Source organism: Schistocerca cancellata, chromosome 3, assembly GCF_023864275.1.
Source record: "Schistocerca cancellata isolate TAMUIC-IGC-003103 chromosome 3, iqSchCanc2.1, whole genome shotgun sequence".
In the NCBI taxonomy this organism is placed as follows: domain Eukaryota; kingdom Metazoa; phylum Arthropoda; class Insecta; order Orthoptera; family Acrididae; genus Schistocerca; species Schistocerca cancellata.
Window position 1 is genome coordinate 487322476 of NC_064628.1, and position 10368 is coordinate 487332843.

The 10368-nt window shown below is 43.5% G+C and overlaps 1 pseudogene; it reads left to right on the top strand.

Moving 5' to 3' along the window:
- The first annotated feature begins 2622 nt into the window (after positions 1-2622).
- Positions 2623-2739, top strand: LOC126177362 (5S ribosomal RNA; annotated as a pseudogene).
- The last annotated feature ends 7629 nt before the right edge of the window (positions 2740-10368 follow it).

The window sequence follows — 10368 nt, forward strand, 5'->3', positions numbered from 1 at the left end:
TCCGCAGGAACTTTCTGGAAGCCGTTTTTATCGTTTCAGTAATGAGGGATCTACGTTCCACGAGAATGCTGAGTAGTGCAGGGGTGAATGCTCGCAGGTTTTCGGTTTGTGAGCATTCCTGTACGGAGTAAGTTCCTGCATGGAGTAAGTTGGTTCATAAATGCACATGTCTGTGTTCTGTCGGCGAAGATGGGTCGCTTCGGCCTTACTGAACAATTTGGATCGGTAACGCGATGTAGATGCAATGGCAAGGAAAGCGTTTCTGAAGAAGAGAAATTTGTTAACATCGAGTATAGATTTAAATGTCAGGAAGTTGTTTCTGAAAGTATTTGTATGGAGTGTAGTCATGTATGGAAGTGAAACGTGGACGATAAGTAGTTTAGACAAGAAGAGAGTAGAAGCTTTAGAAATGTGGTGCTACAGAAGAATGCTGAAGATTAGATGGGTAGATCACATAACTAACGGTTCAAATGGCTCTGAGCACTATGGGACTTAACATCTGAGGTCATCAGTCCCCTAGAACTTAGAACAACTTAAGCCTAACTAACCTAAGGACATCACACACACCCATGCCCGAGGCAGAATTCAAACCTGTGACCGTAGCGGTCGCGCGGGTCCGGACTGAAGCGCCTAGAACCGTTCGGCCACACCGGCCGGCCACATAGCTAATGAGGAAGTACTGAATGGAATTGGGGAGAAGAGAAATTTGTGGCAAAACTTGACTAGAAGAAGAGATCGGTTGGTAGGGCATATTTTGAGGCGTCAAGGGATCACCAATTTAGTATTGGAGGGCAGCGTGGAGGGTAAAAATAGTAGAGGGAGACCAAGAGATGAATACACTAAACAGATTTAAAAGGATGTAGGTTGCAGTAGGTAGTGGGAGATGAAGAAGCTTGCTCAGGATAGAGTAGCATGGAAAGCTGCGTCAAACCAGTCTCTGGACTGAAGACCACAATAACAACAACAAGGCGATGAGTACCATAGCAATTGCTGCATTTAGGTACTTCCTTTTTAGAATCTAGTTTGCAGTTGAAAATTATGTGGGGTCCACTACATGTCTTACATTTGCGACAGTTTTCGGATGTGTGCTGAAAATTTTTGAAGTTTTTCCATTGTGTGGGTTGTGGAGGTAGTGCGTTCAATCTTACGCAGTATACCATGCATCCTGAAATGGTGGGCAAGAAGTTTGTCTATGGTTTCCTAGTGAGCAGAGAAGAAACGTATTTTTTTGATTCGTCGTTTTGTGTTTTGCGAGCAATTGCGAGTTGATTTGTAGAATTGGTATCCCTGCATATTTGTTCCTTTTCAGTTTCCTCATTGGCGACTTTGTGATCAAAATTAGTGATGGCGACACTAGGGAAGTGTCCATGTGGTTTCCGATCTTATTGCGTGAGTTTTCTGTGTTGATTGTTGCTTCCGGTTTGCAAGTGGTACCAGTTACTTTTTGTGTTCGGTTCCAAAGCCAATTTGGTAAATGGTGAGTGTGACACTGATCCTTCCGAAATTCTGTCAGTCACAAACTGTGCAAGGTTGAATTGTTATGTTGTATGAAAAAACTTAGTGGTTTCCTTGGAGTCCAGATTTTCAGCGACAATTCTAGGTCGCGTATTCATATCAATCTGTAATGGGTTCTCACAAGGTACTGTGGACGCAGTGGAGTTTCGTCTCGAGTTACGCCTGGTGCGTATCTTTTGAAAACCTTCGTCGTCATTTGTCTCAAGATATTCCGTTTCATGAGGAGAATTGTTGGTTTTACAATAAGTGCCGGGCGGAGAGCGAACTTAGATTGTTGACTTTGCTGAGATTGTTGGGGATCGGTTGCTGACTGTTAAGACTCGGCTGGGTGTGGTCGTGTCGGATTTGGCGTTTTTGTCAGGTCTTTTGTTTGCTGTGTAGAACGTTCAGTCTGCATTGTGGAGATGGGATGATTCACTCGCCTGGTAAACCCACTTGCATTGTCTTGTTCTCATCCTGAACTCTGTGACGTAGCCTTGGCAGACGCACGCCGACTGTCCTCAGACCGGGCCCTGGCCTGCGCTGCACGCCAGTTATGCGTCTCCAAGTGTGACTGTCCAGATTACCAAGCCTACCTCTAGTTCACCCTAGCACAATTAGTTTGTTTTATTTTAGAGAGCGGCAACAGCGTGGATGTGTAATGAACGAGAGCTACCGTTCAGTAATACATCATTCATCAAAACCAGAAAATGTATATGTAAGTGGCACTTTTATTGGAGCGAATGCGAGAGCCTAAAAACTTTTGCAACCTAGCACTAGAATACCTGTTTTTTTGCAATTAAGAAAACTGAAGACGATAACTCGATGGAAAGGAAAAATATAAACATAACGATAGAAATAGTTTAGAATATGTGCGGTTTCTTGGAAAGAATTTTCTAAAGTGAGTTATTGATGTTTTTGGAACGGATAGTTTGCTATCAGTGCGCACTAGCTTAGAATATGTGTGGTTTCTTGTAAAGAATTTTCTAAAGTGAGTTACTGATGCTTTCAGAAGGGATAGTTTGCTATCAATACGCACTATCAGTTTTAACACATAACAGTGAAACATAGATTAAAGGCCGATACCGTCACAAACTATGGGTTTTCAATGGGCGGTGGAGATAAGCAGCCAACGGCCTTGCCGCAGTGGTAACACCGGTTCCCGTCAGATCACCGAAGTTAAGCGCTGTCGGGCTGGCTAGCACTTGGATGGGTGACCATCCGGTCTGCCGAGCGCTGTTGGCAAGCGGGGTGCACTCAGCCCTTGTGAGGCAAACTGAGGAGCTACTTGATTGAGAAGCAGCGGTTCCGGTCTCGGAAACTGACATACAGCCGGGAGAGCGGTGTGCCGAGCACATGCCCTTCCACATCCGCAGGCAGTGACGCCTATGGGCTGAGAATGTGACGGCGGCCGGTCGGTACCTTTAGGCTTTCACGGCCTGTTAGGGAGGAGTTTAGTTTAGTTTTTAGTCGAGGTAAGCATTGTGGAAATTAGTAACAGAGATAGGAAAACAAACTACGGATCAGAGAACAGACTGTAGAAGAAGACGTAATTGTGACAATAAGAAAATGGTATTGGGGTGAGAGCAGGATATGTGACTAGGCTAACGGATGACGGACGGCCATTTATACTGGGTGTTTCACAATTCCTGCTTTTAGGGGCTGTAGAGGAGATTCAGTACTACAGAAAAAGTTTTGATAAGGAATTCATTTCCTGAAACGTACCTTACGGGTATAAAATAAGCTTTAGTGTTGGATCACAGGCTTCAAGGTAATAAGTTTATATCGATATGTAACGGATAAGCTGGTGTCGGTGCTTGAACTTTGGCGCTCCACGAGAGGGTGCTTTTGCTGACAGTCGCTGATAAGATGCCGCGCAAGGCGAAAAGGAATGATGGGCTCGGGCTGTCCAGAGGGACGACAGTCTCCTAGCAGTGAAAACTCGTAAAGATGACCCAGGACAGTGGAGGGTGTCGATTTCTCTAGGTGGCAGCATTTACTGTTTCGAGGTGCCTATGTGGTGAGTGACCGCGTGTAAAGTCGTCGCTTCCTTCGACTATCTCCATGGCCGATGTCGAATATTCGATGTGGTGGGGTACTTTGCTGAGGTTTACCTTCTCCGAGGCTCTGTGGCATTTATCAGCTTCGTCTATAACGGATATTAATGATGAGCTAGTATATTTCACCTTAACGGGGGGCATTAAGTGAATAAACTTAATGCTGAGATTCGATACTGAAAGTGCTTGCTGCCTCATTATTTAAGCGTCCCTTGTTTAAAATTTCAAAAAATGAGTGCCAGTACTAGCTTCAGTGTGTTTTGGTTGCTTGCGGTAACTGTAAATACTCAATGTCTGGACAGCGCCGTACATTAAGCTCGTAATCCTTTGTCTGACCGCTACGGTCGCAGTTTCGAATCCTGCCTAGGGCATGGATGTGTGTGATGTCCTTAGGTTAGTTAGGTTTAAGTAGTTCTAAGTTCAAGGGGACTGATAACCTAAGATGTTGAGTCCCATAGTGCTCAGAGCCATTTGAACCATTTGAACCTTTGTCCGACGGCTCGGATTATTTGATAGATACATTTACCTTCTTAAATAGTAAATGAAAAGGGGGCAGAACTGATCCCTTATTTTAGATTGTATGCATTTATTTATGATGCTGTTTTATGTATGTCAATGTTGTTACCTTTCTGTTTCACAGCTCTAAAGCCTAATTGTATTCCACCCAAGGTGGGGACGGCCTCTGGCTCACGATGCCGAATGTAAATAGGAGTTTCTGATTAGATTTTGCGCTTACTGGAGACTCTGGATGATCTAGCATTGCTGGTGTTTTAAAATAATTTTTACGAATTTAAATAATTCCTTGTATTGTTCTTGATCGGCACATTTATAATATTTTGGTTTTGGAGGCGCCACAGTGCAGTAATTGTATTACTTTAATAAAGATCCTCAGGTTACCGGATGTGTGCTTCATGTAAATTGAAATAAAATTGTTTAATTTTGGGTCTGGGCCCCGGATTCCCAAAGAAATCGTGTGCTGCAATTATTTCAGCTATAGCTGCTAAGCAACACGAAACGAAGAAAAAGAGGAAATAAGAAGACTGGCTGAAAAAAGAAGCGACTTGCTAATTTCCTGACTAGACTCAGAACCACGGAGACAAAAGAAATCATAAACTATTTTCTTGCGAATCCTGCATCTTACGACGAATTATTAATGTTTATACGACATAAAAGAGAAGCACAAATCGTTAACGGAACACGCGATAGCAGTCGGCGAGAGATTAGGTGTAAATAAGATTTCTGGCGACAGGCCGGTCGTTCGAATGCTTGAAGTTTACTTTTGTAGTATCACAACAAAAAAAAAAGAATTAGCAAAAATGTTTCTGAAACCTGTGAAGGAGTTATATCCGTCCTGCAATAATATATATTCGGATATTTAAAGTTTGTTTTACGTTTCGTGGTAATACGCCGGGGGCTGCCTGTATTTCGCAATGATTGCATATATATCGCGAGTTCTACTATGCCTACAAATTAATAAATAAGGCAATGCCATAGTGAAACCTCGAACGACCAGCGTTAAGGGTTAAAATACGACTACTAGTGGATAGTTCTATTACACTGTTTTGTGTTAGGGAACTAGTTGAAAAATTGAATCTGAGAGATGTTATGCTCAAAGACAAACTGGAGACATACACAGTGCACAGTAACGCTGTGGCCGGCCAGAGTGGCCGAGCGGTTCTAGGCGCTACAGTCTGGAACCGCGCGACCACTACGATCGCAGTTTCGAATCCTGCCTCGGGCATGGAAGTGTGTGATGTCCTTAGGTTAGTTAGGTTTAAGTAGTTCTAAGTTCTAGGGGACTGATGACCTCAGAAGTTAAGTCCCATAGTGCTCAGAGCCATTTTTGGTAACGCTGTGTGGCGAAGTTCGTGAAGCTCTGGCGACATCTGAAAGGTGAATATCGTCAACCGTCAATGCTCGACCTTACACGATCAGATTGTATAGACTCTATTGAGAATATTTTTGTGACCATCAATGCTGTTGCTCATTATTTCTGTTATTGACAATATGTCAGTCGCGCCCTCCGGCTGGTAATATACTGCCGAACTGACAATATTATTGAACGTGTGATGCGCCTTAACTTACAGGGTTATTACAAATGATTGAAGCGATTTCACAGCTCTACAATAACTTTATTATTTGAGATATTTTCACAATGCTTTGCACACACATACAAAAACTCAAAAAGTTTTTTTACGCATTCACAAATGTTCGATATGTGCCCCTTTAGTGAATCGGCAGACATCAAGCCGATAATCAAGTTCCTCCCACACTCGGCGCAGCATGTCCCCATCAATGAGTTCGAAAGCATCGTTGATGCGAGCTCGCAGTTCTGGCACGTTTCTTGGTAGAGGAGGTTTAAACACTGAATCTTTCACATAACCCCACAGAAAGAAATCGCATGGGGTTAAATCGGGAGAGCGTGGAGGCCATGACATGAATTGCTGATCATGATCTCCACCACGACCGATCCATCGGTTTTCCAATCTCCTGTTTAAGAAATGCCGAACATCATGATGGAAGTGCGGTGGAGCACCATCCTGTTGAAAGATGAAGTCGGCGCTGTCGGTCTCCAGTTGTGGCATGAGCCAATTTTCCAGCATGTCCAGATACACGTGTCCTGTAACGTTTTTTTCGCAGAAGAAAAAGGGGCCGTAAACTTTAAACCCTTGAGATTGCACAAAACACGTTAACTTTTGGTGTATTGCGAATTTGCTGCACGAATGCGTGAGGATTCTCTACCGCCCAGGTTCGCACATTGTGTCTGTTCACTTCACCATTAAGAAAAAATGTTGCTTCATCACTGAAAACAAGTTTCGCATTGAACGCATCCCCTTCCATGAGCTGTTGCAACCGCGCCGGAAATTCAAAGCGTTTGACTTTGTCATCGGGTGTCAGGGCTTGTAGCAATTGTCAGCGGCAAGGCTTCTGCTTTAGCCTTTTCTGTAAGATTTTCCAAACCGTCGACTGTGATACGTTTATCTCCCTGCTTGATTTATTCGTCGACTTCCGCGGGCTACGCGTGAAACTTGCCCGCACGCGTTTAACCGTTTCTTCGCTCACTGCAGGTCGACCCGTTGATTTCCCCCTACAGAGGCATCCAGAAGCTTTAAACTGCGCATACCATCGCCGAATGGAGTTAGCAGTTGGTGGATCTTTGTTGAACTTCGTCCTGAAGTGTCGTTGCACTGTTATGACTGTCTGATGTGAGTGCATTTCAAGCACGACATACGCTTTCTCGGCTCCTGTCGCCATTTTGTCTCACTGCGCTCTAGAGCGCTCTGGCGGCAGAAACCTGAAGTGCGGCTTCAGCCGAACAAAACTTTTATGAGTTTTTCTACGTATCTGTAGTGTGTCGTGACCATATGTCAATGAATGGAGCTACAGTGAATTTATGAAATCGCTTCAATCATTTGTAATAGCCCTGTATATGTAAAGCAGAGCAATGTTGGCAGCGGTGAGATAAGACAGGTACACGAGACGCTCTGTCGACAGTGATTTTTCACTGACTAATGACTGCACTGCTAACTAAACCTCGTGATGTGCAATGTATCCGCGAAAACGGCGGTCAACAACTTGCGGCATAACTATTCATAACGCCCACTTTGTTCAAGGCTATTAAAGCTAATCTCTGCGAGCAAACTCAAGACAGAAATCAGCGCCAAATGCAAACTGAAATTTCTCGCTTTCTGTGGTTACATGAAACTACCATCACCATGGCTTCAGGAGTTGACGCGTTACAGGTTATATGGGACCACAGGCACTGCATGCAGAAATAAAGTATACCTTTTAGAAGTAGGGAAACATTTATTGCATACATAACTCCACCGATTGCTAGCTGCTTTGTCTGAAACAGGGTAGATACCACTCAGTTCAGAGTCACTGGAACTTCCATGGTGAGTGGGCAGCTGGAAGCAGTAATAAGTTCCGTAACATAAGAGCCGTAACATTATCTTCGAGAGAACCTTCGCTATTCCACAATTACTTGCTTCGAATGCATCACAACAGCCCCGTATACTTCGGTGACATTTTCCAGAGCCTGGATAGTCCGTTTCTGTACTTCACTCATAGTGAACGTTTTACTTTCGCGAGCAACTTTCGCGAACACAGATAAGTTCAGTTGCAAAAAAAATGTTGAAATGTGTGTGAAGTCGCATGGGACTTAACTGCTAAGGTCATGAGTCCCTAAGCTTACACACTACTTAACCTAATTATCCTAAGGACAAACACGCACACCGATGCCCGAGGGAGAACTCGAACCTCCACCGGGACCAGCCGCATAGAGTTCAGTTGCGTTAAAGGGTCAGTGCTAAGAAGGTAGTCTTATCATTATGTCCGTATTTGTAAACGTCGATAACGTACTTCGCGAACTGCGGCTTATGAAGCGACACAAGTACTAATAATTCTACTTTTTTCAGTGTATCATCCACAGTAACTTAGTCTCATTACAGCTGAATAATGTGTTTCTTTCGAGAGGACGTGTGTGAAATTTTATCCTTTAAAATTGAGTGGTATGGAGCATTGTCGAGAATAACAACCGATGGAGTTTCTAAACTTTGTGACAACGTATTTTCAAATCAATTTAAAAATGTTTCGTGATTCATTTCCATATGCGTTTTCTTCAACCTGAAAAGCAGCTGACATCCGGGAATTAGGTACCAGCATGTAGAAGAGTAACTGTACCACCTTTGCCACTGGGGAGAGCCACACCTCTTTTGTCGTCACTCCGACGTTTAGTAACAGTATGTCCTGCATTCACCCATGTTTCATCGATCCAACTATGTTCTCGAAATTTATGTCTTTTATGTCACGCAAAAATCATCATCGCCATGCGTCTATGTCTCCTCATTCCATCAACATTTTTAAAGCATCATGTATTTTTATATTTAAAACTGAGATATTGCAAAACCAGCAGCAACGATCATTTGCTGCCTTCCAAAAATCGAGCTCAAGCATGTCGTGCGACGCTTATCTAATGCAAACCTATCTCTATTATGGTAATAGCTGTATACATGACGCTGAATCGCTTATTGTGCGAAATGATCGAGATTTGTTACGCCTTTTTGAATACTTCTCTTCCCGCCCGGCATATGAACACAGGAGGGTCCTGCTTCACTTCTTTCCTAATCATATTTTTCTTCATCAACATGAAGTAAAGTCGATTCTATAACCTTAACCGTGGCTGGGTTTCGTGCGACTACTTTGGAAACCGGTAAGAGAGGTCCTCCATTTTCTGCCCCCCTCTCAAAGTGTTCCTGCACATTCCACTCGAGTTGTCGCGACTGTAACTTGAACGAAATTTCTTGCCCGATTTTCGTTACCGATGTGTTTGCAACCAGAATCTTGGGTCTATCCCTCTTCTTCCACATTTCATCATTTATCACAGCAGGAACGACACACGCACAACGATACTATCAATGTACGCACGTTTCATAAACAGCGATGGAAGTTAACTGACCATTTGTTGTAGTAGTTCAGCAACGGCGAACAGTTCGGGCGTGACGTTGAGTGTTCTGATTGGAGGAACGCAGCTTTAGCACGTGGAGTGTCAGTTGTCAAGTAATTTTAGTTAGACAATAGTAGCCTGTTTATTCCATTTAGAATAGTTGAGAGTTCGATTCCAAGAGATAAGAACAGCCCGGGACTGTGACTGGACTTACGTGTAGTTCTGAAGGTAGGGGATGAGGTAGTGACGGAAGTGAAGCGATGAGGACGAGTTGTGATTCGTGCACAAGTATCTCAGTCGGTGGAACACTTGCTGCGAAAGGCAAAAGCCCCAGGTTCAAGTTCTGGTCCGGCATACAGACTTAATCTGCCAGAAAACGTCATACAGTTGGTTTAAATACACACTTATCACTGTTCAACACAACGGAGGAAGGATCGTATCGAGGACTGTAATGAGGATTTTTGAAATTACCTGACCCTCTTCCTTGAATATATAATTTAATACTACTGTTATATGAGTAAGAACCGTCGTTAACATCAAAGTGAAAGAGTTGTAACATCTAGATATCACCACCAATCTAAAATGAACTGCTTACAACGTAATGGTAAGTTGGGAACTTCGGTTACCACAACGTTTCTGGACAAATTTGTCAATATATTCTTGCAGCGTTGGGTAGAAATGATAATCCATGGTTTCGACGAATTCCTACGTCATAGCAGTCCAGAGTTGTCGGTCGTAGCTAATCTTGTTTTTGATATTTTACGTGTAACAGCCAATACATTGAACTGCATGTTTATCTGGAGTCATAATTTTACATGTTATATGTTACTCTTGACGCAAGCTAGTACGTTGAATGCAAAGCAAGACGGCCTTCGCGTTTTCGAGCAAACAAGTGACACTTTGTTCCTGGGTTCGATTCCCGGCGGGGTCAGGGATTTTGTCTGCCTCGTGATGACTGGGTGTGGTGTGATGTCCTTAGGTTAGTTAGGTTTAAGTAGTTCTAAGTTCTAGGGGACTGATGACCATTGATGTTAAGTCCCATAGTGCTCAGAGCCATTAGAACCAAGTGACACTTTGGGAACACTATAGCAACCAGCTTTAGAACCAATAAGAATTTCCGTGTGGCCCTGTTCTATGATCTGTGCAGTCCATAATTCCCGAGCGACAAGAGCTTCAACATAGAACAGCAGGAGTAAAGGAACTGGACACTAAGACGTTTACGTGTATACCCAGTTACTTGAGAGTTTTCTTCGTCTCGTGATATATGTGTAATCGAGGAATACAGACTTCAACGTACACTGAAGAGGCAAAGAAACTGGTTCACCTGCCTAATACCGTGTAGGGCCAAGTAGAGCACTCAGAAGTGCCGCA